Source organism: Platalea leucorodia (genome assembly GCF_965183815.1).
Source record: "Platalea leucorodia genome assembly, chromosome: 5".
Classification (NCBI taxonomy): Eukaryota; Metazoa; Chordata; class Aves; order Pelecaniformes; family Threskiornithidae; genus Platalea; species Platalea leucorodia.
In genome coordinates, this window is record NC_138827.1 from 34,608,186 (window position 1) to 34,623,896 (window position 15,711).

The window sequence follows — 15,711 nt, forward strand, 5'->3', positions numbered from 1 at the left end:
TGCCCTAGGAAGACCTGCTGTTTTTCTTGAACTCTGAGCTCTACAGGGTTTTACTCTCACCTTTCCCAAAGTGCTTGGCAAAGGAGATTGCCCAAGAAGTCTGTTGAATCAAACATTCACTAAAAAATGGTGCCTTTTATCTAATCACTGTCTGAGGGGATGTAAATAGGTTAATGCGAGAACCCCAAGGGTTAGTCTGGAAAGAGAGTAAGGACATTTATTGCAATTTAGGAGGGATATCTTTGAAATATTGAAACCAGAGGGTTCCCTGTCTCCCATATTTGATCTACATTAAAGACTAATTTAAATCTCAAATGTGTTTCAGTGGTCTATTCAAATTGTGTGCCAGGAACTAAAGACAAACATCTTCAGTATATAAATGAAAAGATTTTCTTTTTTCCTGTAACTGCCAGCCTAGCTAGCAAATTCATTTTTGGCCCTGGAAGTCAAATCATGTTCTTTACTTCTATTTTATTACCAGTAATAAGTGGTCAGCAGGTCAAATTATGCTCCCAGAAAAGTGCATAATCTGTTCTGGTGGCCTGGTAGTACCAAAGCAGGAGCAAAACTGGTCTGGCACCAGGCAGCATCTCTGATAGCACTGCAGAATAATAGATTCACTGGAGCAGCAAAAGGCTGATGCTCAGTGAAATAAAAAAATGGTGTTACGGCTACAGTGAAGTTGTATGGCTACGTTTTTAAGGCACAGGTTAGGGCAATGACTGGTAAATATAGATGCTGCAGGAATGTTGAAAAATAAGCTATTTTTCATAAAGAGATGCAGATATCTCCAAGGTTTTAATTTTGACTCTTTACATGCCATAAGTTCACACTTGGTGCAGGCTTTTTCGCACTATCATTGTTAATATGTGATAGTCAAGGGCTCCTGATGGGCAGCTCTGAGGGATGGCTGTCTCAAAATGACATTTCTGCTGGGTGAGAAGGACATTTCTGCTGGAGGGTGCTCTGTGTGGTCTGAACCCATCCCTTTCTACCATGGCACCTTTCCCCCTGCCTTCCCCTGAGCACCACCTTTCTGGGGCTTAGTGGAGCAAATTGTTTCAACAAGTGCCAAAATCCATCCTTGATTTTGTTCAAAACCCTCAAATCTGAGTCTAAGGTACCAAGCAGTGCCTAAGCTTTGCTTGCTTGCACTGCAGATGCTGAGGAGGCTCTTATGGCCCCTGTACAAGTAGAACTATGAAGATGTGGATTTTTAAAAGGCAGACTACTACTACAATTACTACTTGCTGGTGGGGTGGTGTGAGAAGCAGAAAAGGCCTTGACTTTGTGTAAGCACTGCTTGACAGTAATGGAAACATCTCTCTATTAACACTGTTTTCAGCACAAATCCAAAACGTAGCCCCATACTAGCTACTATAATGAAAATTAACTCTATCCCAGCCAAAACCAGCATGTGGTATTACTCTCATTTTGTACTATCATAAGAGTAAGGAGAGATAGTGTATTAAGAATAATGGATTAGTCAAAAAGTGTTTTCATTTAATGTTGATCAAGAATGAGAGGGTACTATGCTATGCCCTGGTTTCTCCCTGTTGACTTGTACTCTGGTGCAGAGCGTACATTCAGGACATTTCCCAGACTCTTTCGTCTCTGTTTCTCTCAGAATCTCATAGAGAGATTCTGTGTTGATATATTCTTCTGTCAATAGAAGACCTGTGATTAAAACATCAGCATTAAGAGAAATAATCTGCAAAATATTGATGTGTGCAACATGATACAGTGTCTTGTATCATTCAAGTCATCATGAAAAGGAATTACTTTCAGTAGCTTCAAGGAAATGTTAGCTCTAGCTGCCAGTATTAGACAATCATTTTGGGTAACTCATGGTCTTATTTCAGCAGTAGAAGAAAGCTGCAGGATGATAGCAGTAGAAGAAAGCTGCAGGATGAAAGCTGCAGGGATGCTGAATGCTTCTAGCAATGGCAGGGTCTGCTCTAAAGGTTTCTGGGATTATTTTTTTAGTCAAAGTTCCTGGGAATGGAATTTAATTTATGGTTGAAACTTATGTCTTAAACAGGTTGAAAATCATGTAATAGTCTCCCTAAAGAAGTTGTGCTTTCAGGTCATCCCACTTTGCCATTGAAAACCGAATCTCACCTCAAATTAAACTGAAGTTTGAAAGTATCTTTTTCTTTTAAAGAAAAAGTAATGGCTTTTAAAGAACGGGTGTTTAGTTCCTGTTACTGGTATCTTTATGGATGCTAGTCTCAAAAAAGCCTGAAGTGATTTAATTGCATCTTTTCTTTCTAAAAACATGTAAAAATTATTTGGCCCCAGTTTTTATTTTTACCCAGTGTTACACTTTTCTGTGGCCTTCTTTGGTTTTTTGTCCAGTTTGGGCACTGTAGTTCACAGAGACAGTCAGACAGACTCATGCTTATATTAATTTTGGTTAAGTACTTTTGTATAAAATTATCTTCCCACCCTTATTGCTTAATTTTGCATGCAGAGACTGAGCCCATTTATTTTGCCTCTTAGCAGATGGCTGGGAAATAATGAAGAGCAGAAAAAGCTAAAGCTCTCTAACACACCTGAGCCAAGCAGCAGAGGCAGCACGGTGACATAAATTGGTCTGGATATATTTCACAATGACTTATTGTGCATAAGAGCAGCGGGGAAGTGTGCAGCAGGCAAAAATTTTTTTCAGTGACATCCAGGCTTCTTTTCTGCATTATGGAGACTGCAACGTTTCTGCATTGACATCAAAAGAAAAAAAAACCCTGATTTCTGCATCCGGTACATCCATGTTTTGAAGAGTGGAAATCTCTCCCCATGAAGACTTTCATACTTTTCAGTCTCATTTCTTTGGTCCCATTCTGGGCAGAAGATGTACAATCTGATGTAAGGTTCTTTTTTTTTTTTTTTTCATGAAAGACCTGTCAACCAAATTTTTCAGCATGATGGATGGTTCCCTGGAAAAGCTTCTAAGTATTCATTTCTCTCAGGAGAAAGAAAAATTAATATGAGTTTTAAAGTTGCTGGACACCCTTTATTCCTTTCTCCTCCTATCCCACCTGGGTTACCAGAAGCAGTAGGGCCACTTCTGCCCAGTTGCTTCATAGCCTGTCGGCTCCTCGATACCTTACTGTGCAAGGGCTCTTCTTGCTGTTCATACCTAAAGCTTCTTCCTCTGTGATAACTGTTTTCAAGCTTACATGAAGTCTAACACCAAAGAGTTTGCTTAGCAGTTAGTTCTTGAGAAATCACGTAGAGAGCAATGCTAAAAATATTATTTTATGTATCCATAAGTGCAAATTACATAAAGCCCATTGAACTTCACAGTAAAGAAACTTCGTCCTGCTCAAGAGGTTCCACCCTCAAAATGGTGAAGGAAGAGTAAGTGGGGAGCCAATTTTAAAGAAAAAATAATTTAGAAAGGAGGAACAGAGTTGTGTGTGGGGTATAGAAAAAAGAGGATTACAGGGGGCAGTGAGAAAGTATCATCAATAGATTTCCTTTGCAATAGTGAATAAGCCCAGTTCAGGTCTAGATCCAGACATATTTTGCTGACACTGGAATGAACCAATGAAACACAACTTCTGTAGGGATTTGCTGATTTGTTTCTTGCTTTGAATTTTGCCTCCTCTGTGATTTGCATTCAGATGGACCTAAAAGCTCAAACTCAGACTCTGCCAAACTGAAGACATGAAGCCAGGTTACTGATTGTAAGCATATGAGGGTGCTGCATTTCAGTGTACTCTGAGTTCACACAAACACTCACACAGCTTGACTCATTGTGTCTTACAAATCCATGCAAGAGCTTCAAGAACGTTTTTTTTTTTTTTTTAAAGAAAAACAATGAAAAACCCTGAGGCTAATTTTCAGATTTGTCATGAAACCAAGAGAAACTTCTTTTAGATCCAGATTTCCTAGGAGATTTTGCATGTTATAAATCAATGGCCATCCTCTACTTAGGGCTGTGGAAGCCTGCTATTGATGTGTGTTAACTATGCGAAGAGAAATATGCAGTCTTTGATTTTGAATTCAGTACCAGAAGAGTTCAATAGGTCCAGTAGCAGCAGTAATAGTGCCAGGAGACAACTGCAGGTGAGGATGCTTCTTCCCTTCTTCCACCCTTTGCCAGATAGTCACTAACTCAGGGGAGACTATGGAGCTAAACTGACTTTGGTCTGATATATGGCCGTTGTTTAATTCTTGTGCTTCTTTTGGTATTCCAAACTCTTTTATAGGTCAGAAATTTAAGAGCTGATATGCCATGAAAATATAATGGATTGGTTCCTCAAAGCTGTACAAATAATTTTTTTTTCTTAGGGAAGGAGAGAATTAGATTTCATTCCTTATGGAGAACTCTAATTTGCATTACTGGCATCAGTTAACATCTTCAGCAGTTTAAAGGGGATATAAAAGTACACTGACTGCATTAAATGATAACTGTGCTATTTCACTATAACTGGTTTTGGCAGGTTATCTAGCTACAAAGAATTATTTCTGGTTTTACAGATCCAAAATTTATTGCTCTTTAATGGAACACAGTGCTTTCCTTTTGTATTCAAATTATGTGTTGGGGTGATAATCAAGAAATAATTGTTTCAGTGTGTCTTCAATGCCTTTGCTAAGTTTTTTGGAACTGCTCAAGGATGCATCTTTCATCCTTTAAAGAACTGCCTTATTATTGGGCCTTTTCTAATACCTCATGTAAGCTTTTCATTGTACTGAATAAGATATGATCAGCAATCAGCTACATGGATGTCACCAACAAATATATCGCTTAAGATTAGCATTGGTAGCTGAATTATCTGCATTTTAGCTTGCAAGCACAGATCAGATGTGAGTGACAGACTGAAGCTGGAGATGGTGAAGCTGGCAAGTTTGGCATCCCCAAAACCTCAGCGCTTAAGTTCATTTCCCCTGTTAAGCCCTACACATCTAGAAAGGATGGAAAGACCTTCAGCTTCTTTTCTTGCCATGGGAACAGTGAAGTCCTAAAGTTTGCCCCCACAGTGTGGAATTAGAAACAGCAAAATATTCTCAACTGAAATTTGTAATGATTTTTTTTTAATTGTACTTGTCACCATTTTGGAGCACTGGAAGTCCATGGGAAATAGGCATACTTGACTAATATTAGGAGCATAAACTGTTGCTGCTCTTTTATTCAACAGATACCTTTGAAGTGTGATTTGTACCCCGTCCTGTTCTGGGATAGCCCCACGCTTTACCAAATCAGCATCACATCATCATAAAATGATCCCATGCTTTCATGATTTTAGAAAGCCCATCTCATCTGGGCTAAGATGGGGTTGTCCTTCCTCCCGCTGGCACTCCTTGTTATAGGACTTCCATTTTAAAATTTTGAACACGTTCAGGCAGGAAACCAGAAGATTTCTAGCCAGAAGACTATGTAGGTCTTTAATCTCTTGGTCTGCTTTGAATCATCTTGAGTTAAACTTTCAGGAAGTGCTCTTATGAAATTCCCCAAGTCTAGACTGGCATCAACATTAAAAGAGAGACACCTGAGCCCTGTCACTGCAGCTAAAGGCTGCAGAGGGTCCAGTGTAAGCCAGAGATTGAAAGAAACAATTTAGTTTCCTTGCTTGATGTCACTGTGCCTGATCGTATGGCTACTGGGGAGAAAACACAGGAAATGAAACAATGCCAGGTCAAATATGCCTGCAGAAGGAATACCAAGAATCCTTGAGAAAACAATGAGAAGCAGGAGATGCAAAACATCCTGATGGGAGAGCGAGGAGGAGCTCTGCTCATCAGGCATCTGACCCGGCGGCAGCCAGCCCTTGTGACAGGGAAAAGACCTTTCTCCAGGTACACATAACTGGCTCTTTCACAGTGGCCATAGGCATGCAGACGTTATACTGTGGGATGTGTGGCTGTGCGGAGGTCACAGTGGGCAGCAATGACGTGCACTTGCAGCTGTGCTGGAGCCAGTGTGCGAGGTCCTGTGCCCTGGGGACAGCACAGCCACAAACTCAGCCTGGGGCAACATGACTCCCTCAAGGCCTGTGAATTAATCTGACAGATTCAGGATTTTTGCTTTGCCTTCTGCTCACAAAAGGTAACGGTGGAGAAACAGACTTTATATATATACTAAAAAAAAAAAAAAAAAAAAAAGAAAAAAAGAAAAAAAGAAAAAAAAGTGAAGCCAGAATATTGGACGCTATGCATCATAAACAGGCAAGGATGTGGTATACCATAGCACAGACAATATACTATGAGGGCCATCTTGTGGTCAGAGAAAGTTTATTCTCTGTGAGCATAGGAAAAAAAAAATATTCCCAGAAATTTATTCTATACCTGAAGACACTGTCAGCTAGATTGTAATTCTTAGAAATTGGTTCTGATCTGTTGTACAGAATGGAGCTGCTCTGCTGCTGGTTGTTAATCGGGTCATTAATCCTCACGTGACTGACAGCAGGGTTAGCTGTGATGCTGTGCCAATGAACAAAAGAATGTGTTCCGTGGGTTGGGAATGCTGTTCCATTCTAATAACTAGAGTCAGAGTTTTCCCTTGATGAATATTTTATGCCTATTTGCTTTGGAAATTTCTTTCATCCTCTATATTGTAGAAAAGCTCTTTGAAATTCATGGATTAAATACCATCACAGTGCTAGAGTTAAGAACACTATTAGCTATTGTCAAATAACAGTTCAAACCAAGAATCAACATCCTTTTCATGGTTATCATCCAATGAACCCACCCTGTATGAGATAGGTTTCTCAGCTGCACAGCTCTTTAGCTCTATACGCCTGCGTTCTGGGTGGAAGACTAAAAATATTGAATTCAAAGAGAAGCCTGCCCATTGAAATCAAATGTATTCTCCATCACAGACATGGAAAGTTGAGTGTGATCTTTTCTGTATCACCTGATCCATAGTCAGAATTACTCCATTTCCCTTTTTTTGTGTGCTTCCCAGTGAATCCAGATGCTGCCCGAAGAACCAGGAACATTTCTCTAATGCTTCCCTTATGGGAACCGTCAGCCAACAGTGCTGGGCAGGCACAGCTTTGCTTAGTTTATAGGACCATGATCCATGGTCGATTAACCTGGCTTTTTTGTTTCTAGAAGAGGTGTGTTGACAAAAAAAACCAGCCCCACCATCTGGTACCATTGGCTGTAGGTCTGCTGTAGATCAGTCACAGTGAACAAATATTTTTCTCATTTGTCAGCCAGCCTTTGTCCACACACAACTGACTTTTCTAATAACATTAAGTATTCTTTATTGTGCCATTTTACTGCTACTTATGGATTATTTAATTCTTTTAATGGCTGTGCAATGGTTCATTTGCTTTCTAAAATTATTCTTCGAAGTACTTGTGAAGAGGGAGAAAGACAGGGTTGATTCCTCCTGCAAGAAGCTGTTTATAGATTCAGAGATGCTGGCTGCTGAGTGCTGCTGTAAATATTCACTCTCTCAGCTCTGCAGGCTTAGCCTCTTTGTAGGGTGTTTGGGAATATTTGATAGTGCAAAATATAAAAGCAGAGCACGGGAGAGCTGCCTTCAGCTTCCAAATGAAAATGACTGATTATAAATCCCGTATTTTAATGGCATTGTCTCTCCCAGGGACCTTTTGAAATTTAAGTCAGCAAAGTCCCAAGCAGATTTTATGGACCAGGCATATCCATCGGTTGTACAAGCATGCGTCATGCACTGGTAGTGTGTGTACTGATTCCCAGAGTCATGGTTTTATAGCTCTCTGTCCATCTTCTCAGCAGTGCTACCAGCTGCAGGGTCTGGAGAGGCGGGCTGTCTACACTTGTCATGAACCAGCCCATTAGAGATTTCACTTGGAAGGAGGTTTCACCAACAACAGCCATTCAGTAAAGACTCAGTTGGCCTTGTTGTTAGGAGCACGGTGTGATAATACCACCTGCCTCCTGGATGCCTGCTGAGAGGGGGAACCACTGTCACCATTCCAGGAGGGGAAATGAGAGAAGCATCAGGAAAGGAGGTACACATCCCCTGGGGGGAGACGTCCTTTCCCCCTTACCAGCTCTTTCTGTGCAGGACTGTAGCATATGGTGCTTTCACAGTGCCCTCTGCTGCAGGCTCATGATTTAAATCACAGTAGAGCTCTCCGTCTGCTGTACATCCATTGGGAAAGTAGGTATTTCTCAACAGGTCAGTCCCCAACACTTAAGTATGTCTATGCACAAAGAAATCCTTGACACAATAAAGGGATTGTGAGCTGAGTGAGTTGTGGCAATAAAGTGTATTTAAGAATTTGTATTTTTTAAAAACAAAAAGATTTCTTACCTTCATCTGTCGGAATATGGAAGTCTTAGAATACTTATTAGAGGTATTGGTGAATTTTACTGCGACACTGAAACACTGAGGGGCTCTGTTAGAGATGGAATAAACAGTCTGGCAGAAAGCATACCAGATATATAATTAGTGTACACAGCACGCTTTCTTGCGTTCTTGAATGGTCTGGTAGGAAATTTAAAAAAAAAAAAAAGCCTAAGAAATTGAGATTAGAATTGGTTCAAATAAATAAGACCTTTTTCAAAGAAAAGCACACACACACACACACACACATATTTGTATGCATATATGCAAAGTGCTGTTAATTCCTTGCTTTCCACCTGAAACAATCAAGATCCTTGAACTGCAAAACACCTGGGTCCAAACTTGCTCGGGACTCTGTCAGCATAGGTGTGTGTGAGAACTTGAGGGGGCGTTTTGACATACTTCTGCAGCTTTTGGAGGAGTAAAGTCCAAGGTCAATTTGCAGGACTTGGCTTCATGCTGACTTTTGTCTATCTAGTCAGACTTTTCTCTGGCAGATGGAGGAAACCTTATTTCAGTTTTCTCAGGGAACCTGTGCAGAGGAATGAAGGAATTAGTGGCCCGACGTAGGGCAGCAGCCACCTCTGAAACCCTTTGGCTATGGAGAGACCCTGGTGTGAATGGACTATGCTGCTGAGTTTTCTGTCTTGGCTAGGTGAGAGGCAAGGCAAGAGGCTGAGTCCCCTTTCTGACTCCACCAACAGGATTATTTACTCCCTTCTGCTTTTTCATTTCGCTGGAAGGGTGGCAGGATTTAAGTATTTCTCCCACTTGTTCATTTCCATTTCTGACAGCGTTTGTAGTAAGTGGCGAGCGCACAAAATTATAGCTCTTTAGTGGGTGAGAAAGCTGCTTGCTGCAATCGAAATGAGACAATTAGACACTTGACAGCAGACTTTGGTGCTCGCACAGAAGAACAGAATAAATGAAGCATGTCAGGAACGATTCTGACACCGTACCCAAAGCTTTAGGTGCGTCTTGCCAGACCTCAGACCAGATGTTTAACCCTCCCTGCCTTCTTATGGCCTTGCCACTTGTTAATAAAATGTCACCACTTAAAGAAAAAACAAGATTTTTCCATTTGTGACTGTGCTAAATGCTATGTCCTGTGCTGAGACATTTCAGAGGGTTTAGTCTGTTCTTTGGAGGGATTGTAGCTGCATTGCCTTCCTCCTTGTAGGGAATAATTGCCCCTTTGTAAAAAAATACAGTCAAACATCTATCTACTACACCTCTAACAAAAGCCTCAGCATATTTTCATATTAATAACAAAGAACATTGAGCATTGACATGTTCCTTAGTATTAAAATGTTAGCAAAGATAGGAAAAATTAACACTGTCCAATTCATGAACCAAGCCTCATCAAAGTAATTGTTAAAATCTGGTTAATACTCATTGATATTTTTGACTGTGGCACAGCTGGCTTGTATTTTACATAAGGATATGATCACATATAGTTCAGAAACGGTTAATACAATTGACTAATTCTTAATAGTTTGATAAAAGCAGACCATAGTGTTATTTATTACAAATAACATACAGACCAGCAAATCAGTATCAACAGTATATATCTGAATCTAGTGTTTTCTATTGATTTACTTTTACATCTCTGGAACTTGAGTATTCATGTGTAAAGCATGCTCTTAACATTTTAATTAATTAGTTTATCTAAACCAGTAATATAAAGTGGGACCCTGTGGCACTGGTGTTGTCTGGTTTATCATCATCCTGCCACATTTTTGGCAAACAATGCACAAATTTTGCTCTGTAAGAACTCCCCTTGGATTTACTAAGGAGAAAGGGAAAAGAGAAAGGATGTAGAATAAGAATGCTATGTTTGCAACTTGTGCTCACTTTTTGTCCCCTGTGACAGTATAGGTTTGATGTAATATTTAAATACAAGCAAAGCAAAGTCATTGATACAATTTCTTTCTTGTGCCATGATCTATTTAGGCTGAATTCTGTTGACAGCTGAATAACACTGTTACCTGCCAGTATGATTACAGCAGTGTCCGCCTTCATTTTCAAATCCAATTTGCATTTAATAAAATGAAAGATGAAAGCAACCTGGCTGAAAGTGCATCATCAGCACCAGCTTGCTGAATAATGGATTTGAAAGACTGGAAAGAAGTCACCAAACTAGTTACAATGTTGGAGTGAATCTAGGGCAGGGAAACTTCAGCATGACTTATTGCAAGCTGATGACATAAATCATCCAGGAGAGGCCAGTGAAGACCAGCTACTGAGCTTATTTATTGTAGAAGAGATTGGCATTAATGAGCTGGAGGAGCAGAACGCATTCATCTGGGATCAAAATATCAGTGCGTCCTTCAGAATAACGGTGACTGTCCAGAAAATGCCATAGCCAACGTGTCCAGAAAGACCCCTTGCTCCAAAACATGGGAGTGTTTCCTGCTGACTGCAATGTCATACCAACAAATTACATTGCCCCTCTGTGCAGCACCAGGAAACACAGGAGATGGAAGTGGTCCAGCCGTGATAGCATGGGCTAATCCATTGCACTGGCAAGGTCAACAGGCCTGTTTGGGGAGTGGAGATGGGGGGATGAATGATGTAGCTGTTGCTGCTTTTACAGCTTAGCTTTCCTGGGTTCAGCTGACATTACCTATTTTATCCTAACTCTGCATTTCCACAGTGCTGCTGTGGGTGTGGGGGTTGTGAGGGAAGCTTGTGACAGTATTACTTACAGATTGTAGTAAACCAAAAATCAATCCCTAGTGAAAAATGCTGGGTATCTCTCACTGTGATTCTTCTTTTTGGGCACAGGCAGAGAAAATATTTCAGCTTTGGTTCATGTGGGCTGAATTATTGTTGTTTGCTGCCTTTGAGCAGAGAGGATTGAAAGTCTGTGGTTTTGGGAGTAGTAAGGCCTTTTTATTCCTCTGGGGGATAAATATTCAGTACTCAGTTGGACTGGGATATTTTCCAGTGCAGTTCTGTTTTCAGCTGTGATTTCCATTTAGCTTCCATTTCTAAATCAAAAACCTTTACAATGATGATTCTGGATGCAAAAAAATGGAAGTAGTTGCGTTGGATTGTGGGGGACTGGATGTAAGGCACCCTCCCTGACGACATACATATGTTATTTTCTTTCCTTTATCTGCTGTACTTGTAAGGTCTGTTACCTAACCATCATTTTCCTGGCTGGATTTCTTGTTTTGTGTTCTTGTCCTGGGGTATTTATTTCTATTCTGTCTACACCTGGTGCTCATAAGTGTCTTAATTTTGTTTTTTCTTGACATGCTCCTGTGATGCTTTATTTTATAAAAGAGGACACCTGGCAGGGAAGCCTCGTTTAGCCCATCAGTTCTCAAGAGTGTTTATCGAATCAAAGAACTTCCTGATGTTTCTGAAGGCGTAAATGAGTTCGGCTACATCTAACATTCAGAGTTGTAAGTTATTTTAGTGATCGTCTTTTGCAGGAAATGATAATTGCACAACAGTCATTTCTTTCAAGTTTTAGTATCACATGGATTGCAAGGCATGGGGGAAACTCTTTGGTTTCAGAAATCTGTGTGTCTTAAGAGGGGTGTGACTTTGTTTGGGTATTACTGCTGGCATGGTCCCTATAATGCTTGTCATTTTAACAAGCTGAAGTAAATATCTAAAAGTTAAACTATATAAAACATGCTTCTGAAGCAAGGAAGGAGGACTTGAATATACCTAACCAGTAAAGATGAGCAGGAAAGCTGTATAAATCGTATTCTGGGAGCTGATGTAACTGGAACCAGGATGTCAAAACTTTCAAGGGCCTGACAGCTATCAGAAGGACCTTAAGTGAGGGGAAGCTTTTGTTCAGTGGAGCTGATGAACAGCTTGCTGATGTTAATAGGATATTTTCCACGTACTTCGAATTTTTGGACTTTGAATCAGGTCTAACATTCTCACTGAATGTGTGATATTGCACTCCCTCTGTTGTCATAAGAATGACACCTTCTTCAGAGGAGATTATTTTCTTTTGGAAAGGGAGGGACCCATGAAGGAAATAATTGATAGTCTTAAATCCTGTACTTTGGAAATTCAAGTTCTCTTTTATAATCCTCACAGAATAGGAAAAATGACTAGCAACTTCACAATACTTAAAGCACACCTGATAACGGAGTAATTATTTTACAGAAGAGCACATTCTTTATTGCAAAGATGAGCATTTAGTTCTATCTATACACAGCTTTGTAATAAAGGTAATAATTTCCACCAGAACATGTATGATTAACTGAGCAACTCAGTATAGAGTTGTCAATCCTGAATGTTCTGGTAGCAAGGAAAGAACAAGGACACCTTGTCTCTGATTATTGTTATTGGGGTTGGGGGTGGGCAGAAAGATCTTATGAATAGTGTCTCAACTCACCTTAGGTGTATCCTTTATATCCACAAAATACAGAATATAACTGAGAATGGGGGTTAACGGGAATAAAGAAGCTAAAATGACTGCCTGCTTGCTGCAGAACAAAGCTGTCCCTAGGAAAAATCAAACTTGAAGTAGAAGCAAAAGATGGGAGGAAATGCATGATCTGTACCTGAGGAAAAAAATATGAAAGTAGAGAGAGAAAAATTAGCACAACTTATAGTTTAGGAAAATAACATTATCTAAACTAAAATTATGGTGCCTTGAGGACAATAAAGATATTTTAAACCACAATTTTCCACATTTTGAATCTGTTGGTTTTTTTCTTTAAATTAGTAAGAATCAGAAAAGTGAAGTTCTAAGTCATTTTGTTAAAGGACGCAGGAAGCGATGCTATTCTTTCTAATGATATATGAGTGGATTAGTGTAACTTTAAAAAAACCTTATTCTATTTTTTTGCCACTGCTTAAACTCATAATTGCATTAGTGGTTCATAATCTATTAATGGCAATGTTACTTTCATGTATTTTCTGTAAAAGACACACTCCAAAAAAGAAAAAAAGCATTAGAGTTATGCAGTACAATCCTCAATATCCTGGTAAAACACTTGAATGGAACATACTGGATATTAAACAAATTTTTAGGAACAAACATTTGTAATTTACAATTTATATCAATGGCATGTCTTTGGAGAGCTGTGGATCACAGCATCAGGAACTACTGTGCCTATTCAAACCACTAACCTGGTAACAGCTTTGGAAGGTGACCACTGCAGTGCACTTTAGGGTAAGCAGCTTTCTTGTGCCGAGCACTGCACCTATCACCACAATACAGAAAATAAAGATAGCTCATTTTCTCATCCCTGAGATTTTACATTGTGTGGCATGAATTCTGATCAGCTTTTGCTTGCATGTTGTGTAAGCACTGGAACTATCTGCAGTATTTCAGTTTGTTGATGTCCTGTGGCATTGAATTCCACAGACTGCATCTGCATGAAGTGGGTTTTGTTGTTGTTTTGGTGTTTTTTTTGTGTTTGTTTTTTTTTTAACTTTCAACTTTCCTGTTATTTCTCACTCTGAACGTTAGTTTGGGAAGTCAAAGGAGTGTGATCTCTGTTCCCTGAGTCCTGTTGCAACAAGAGTTGTTTTATGGGAACAAAGCACTGGCAGAGGGCAAGAATGTGTTTGTTGGTGAGCACAAAACTGTAGCAAAACATCAAGAGCTGTGAACAGTTTGAATGGCACATCAGTGTTTAATTTGCCCATTTGCTGATTTGCTATTGTCCAAGTGCTGTCCCCTTTGGTGGGAGAGATGAGGTCTGAATGGATGGGGCTTCTTTCTCCATCCTCCTGAGGGACTCTTAACTTTTGAGGTGTTAGTACTTTACTACCTATGCTTATACAGGTACTTACTTGTAAGTAAGGTGTTAATTAACACGTAAAGGAAATATCTGTGTTCTGTATATATTGAGTTATATTGCTAAGAAGAAAACAGATATTTCTTAGTACCAGGTGTTCTTAGTGTTGTAATTTAATATTTTCTTATACAACCTGAGAAGATTTGCTATGGCACATGGTTTATACAATGACTGGACAAATAATATTAATCTCTATTTAAAGAACCCAAGCTACACAATAGCACTGTGCCAGTAAAAGAATCAGTACAAACATTCAGTCACTCTCTCATGTTTGTGAAGCCTACACATACTGTTAAGGTAGATTCTTATTAGGTTTGAGCTACCGAAACAAGGTGTTACCCTCTGTAACATTTATCACTTTACCCATCTGGACTGGGCTGTATGTAAACAAACATGTTATCACCCAACTACCAAACTGCTGAACCTGGTTAATGCATCTTTGTTCTTTCTTTGGAACTGGTAACAGTGAAAGCAATCTCATTTTGGGGGTCTGTTATTCATTCTGTTATTTTCTGCCCCTTCAAGCTGCTGGTGTTTCCATTTCTTTATTGAAAGGAAACTTACAGACCATAGGGAAGTCCATGCCGGACCCCAGCACTTGCTAACTCGCTCCTCCTCATTCAAAGGTATAGGTAAGCGCTATAAAGCTGTGGATTTGGGATTTAAGGAAATCTAAGCCCCCACAGTGGAAAAACTGCCCCGTGACAAAAATATGAAACCCTGATTGTTTGACAGTCCAAAGCTGCAGACCAGACTGGGAAGGAAGCATCCTTAGATGTGTACATTTTTTTGGACACAGAGATGGAAGAAAGCAAGTGGTATGCAGAGAAACTTCACAAACCTCTTGCTAAAGAGGATATACTAAATGAAATAGGGACTGTAAGGTATGTGTGAGAGGAAAGCCAAAGTGAGTCTCAGCAAACTTGATGTGCCTAAAAACACAAAGGATGAGCCATGTCTATATAGATGCTATATAGATGTGGAAAGGGTTGGGTTTAAATTTCATACAGGTTAAATCCTGTTATAAATACACAAGAATGGGCTCTGAACCCTTGACTTTTGTTGGTTCAAAATCTACTTAAATGTTTTAGTGTGTATATGTGCATTGAATTGGTGATTAGATCCTTAACATTACTGCTAGACCTTTTCAGCCATCTCAGGGAGGGTTTTTCTACATTCCATTCTCTGATCAACTAAAATCTTACTGAAATCCCATCCTTTCTGCAGTGATAGTTTTAAGAAGGGATGGAAAATAATGAAGCTGATTTTTTAATCTCCCAGTTTGCTCAGAGTGGAAAAATACACTTCTTTAGATGCAAATATTGCATGAAGATACATAATTCTCCAAATAAGTATCCCTTAAAAGGAACATTTTCAGTAAACACACAATGAGGTCTATCATTGAACAGCTGAACCCAATGCTTGTATTTATGAAATCATGTTTGTAGACAGTATTTACAGCTCCTATGATGAGCCTGATGTATTTCATTCTGAGCAGTTACTGCCTTTCTCTTAATTCAAAATACTTCTATTTCTATATGATTGTAGCAATGCTACCAAATGCATAAGTTTACAGAAAGCTGCTCATTCTGCACAGCAACTGTTTATGAGAAACTATTCTTTTGTTTTCTGTAATTTTTTTCC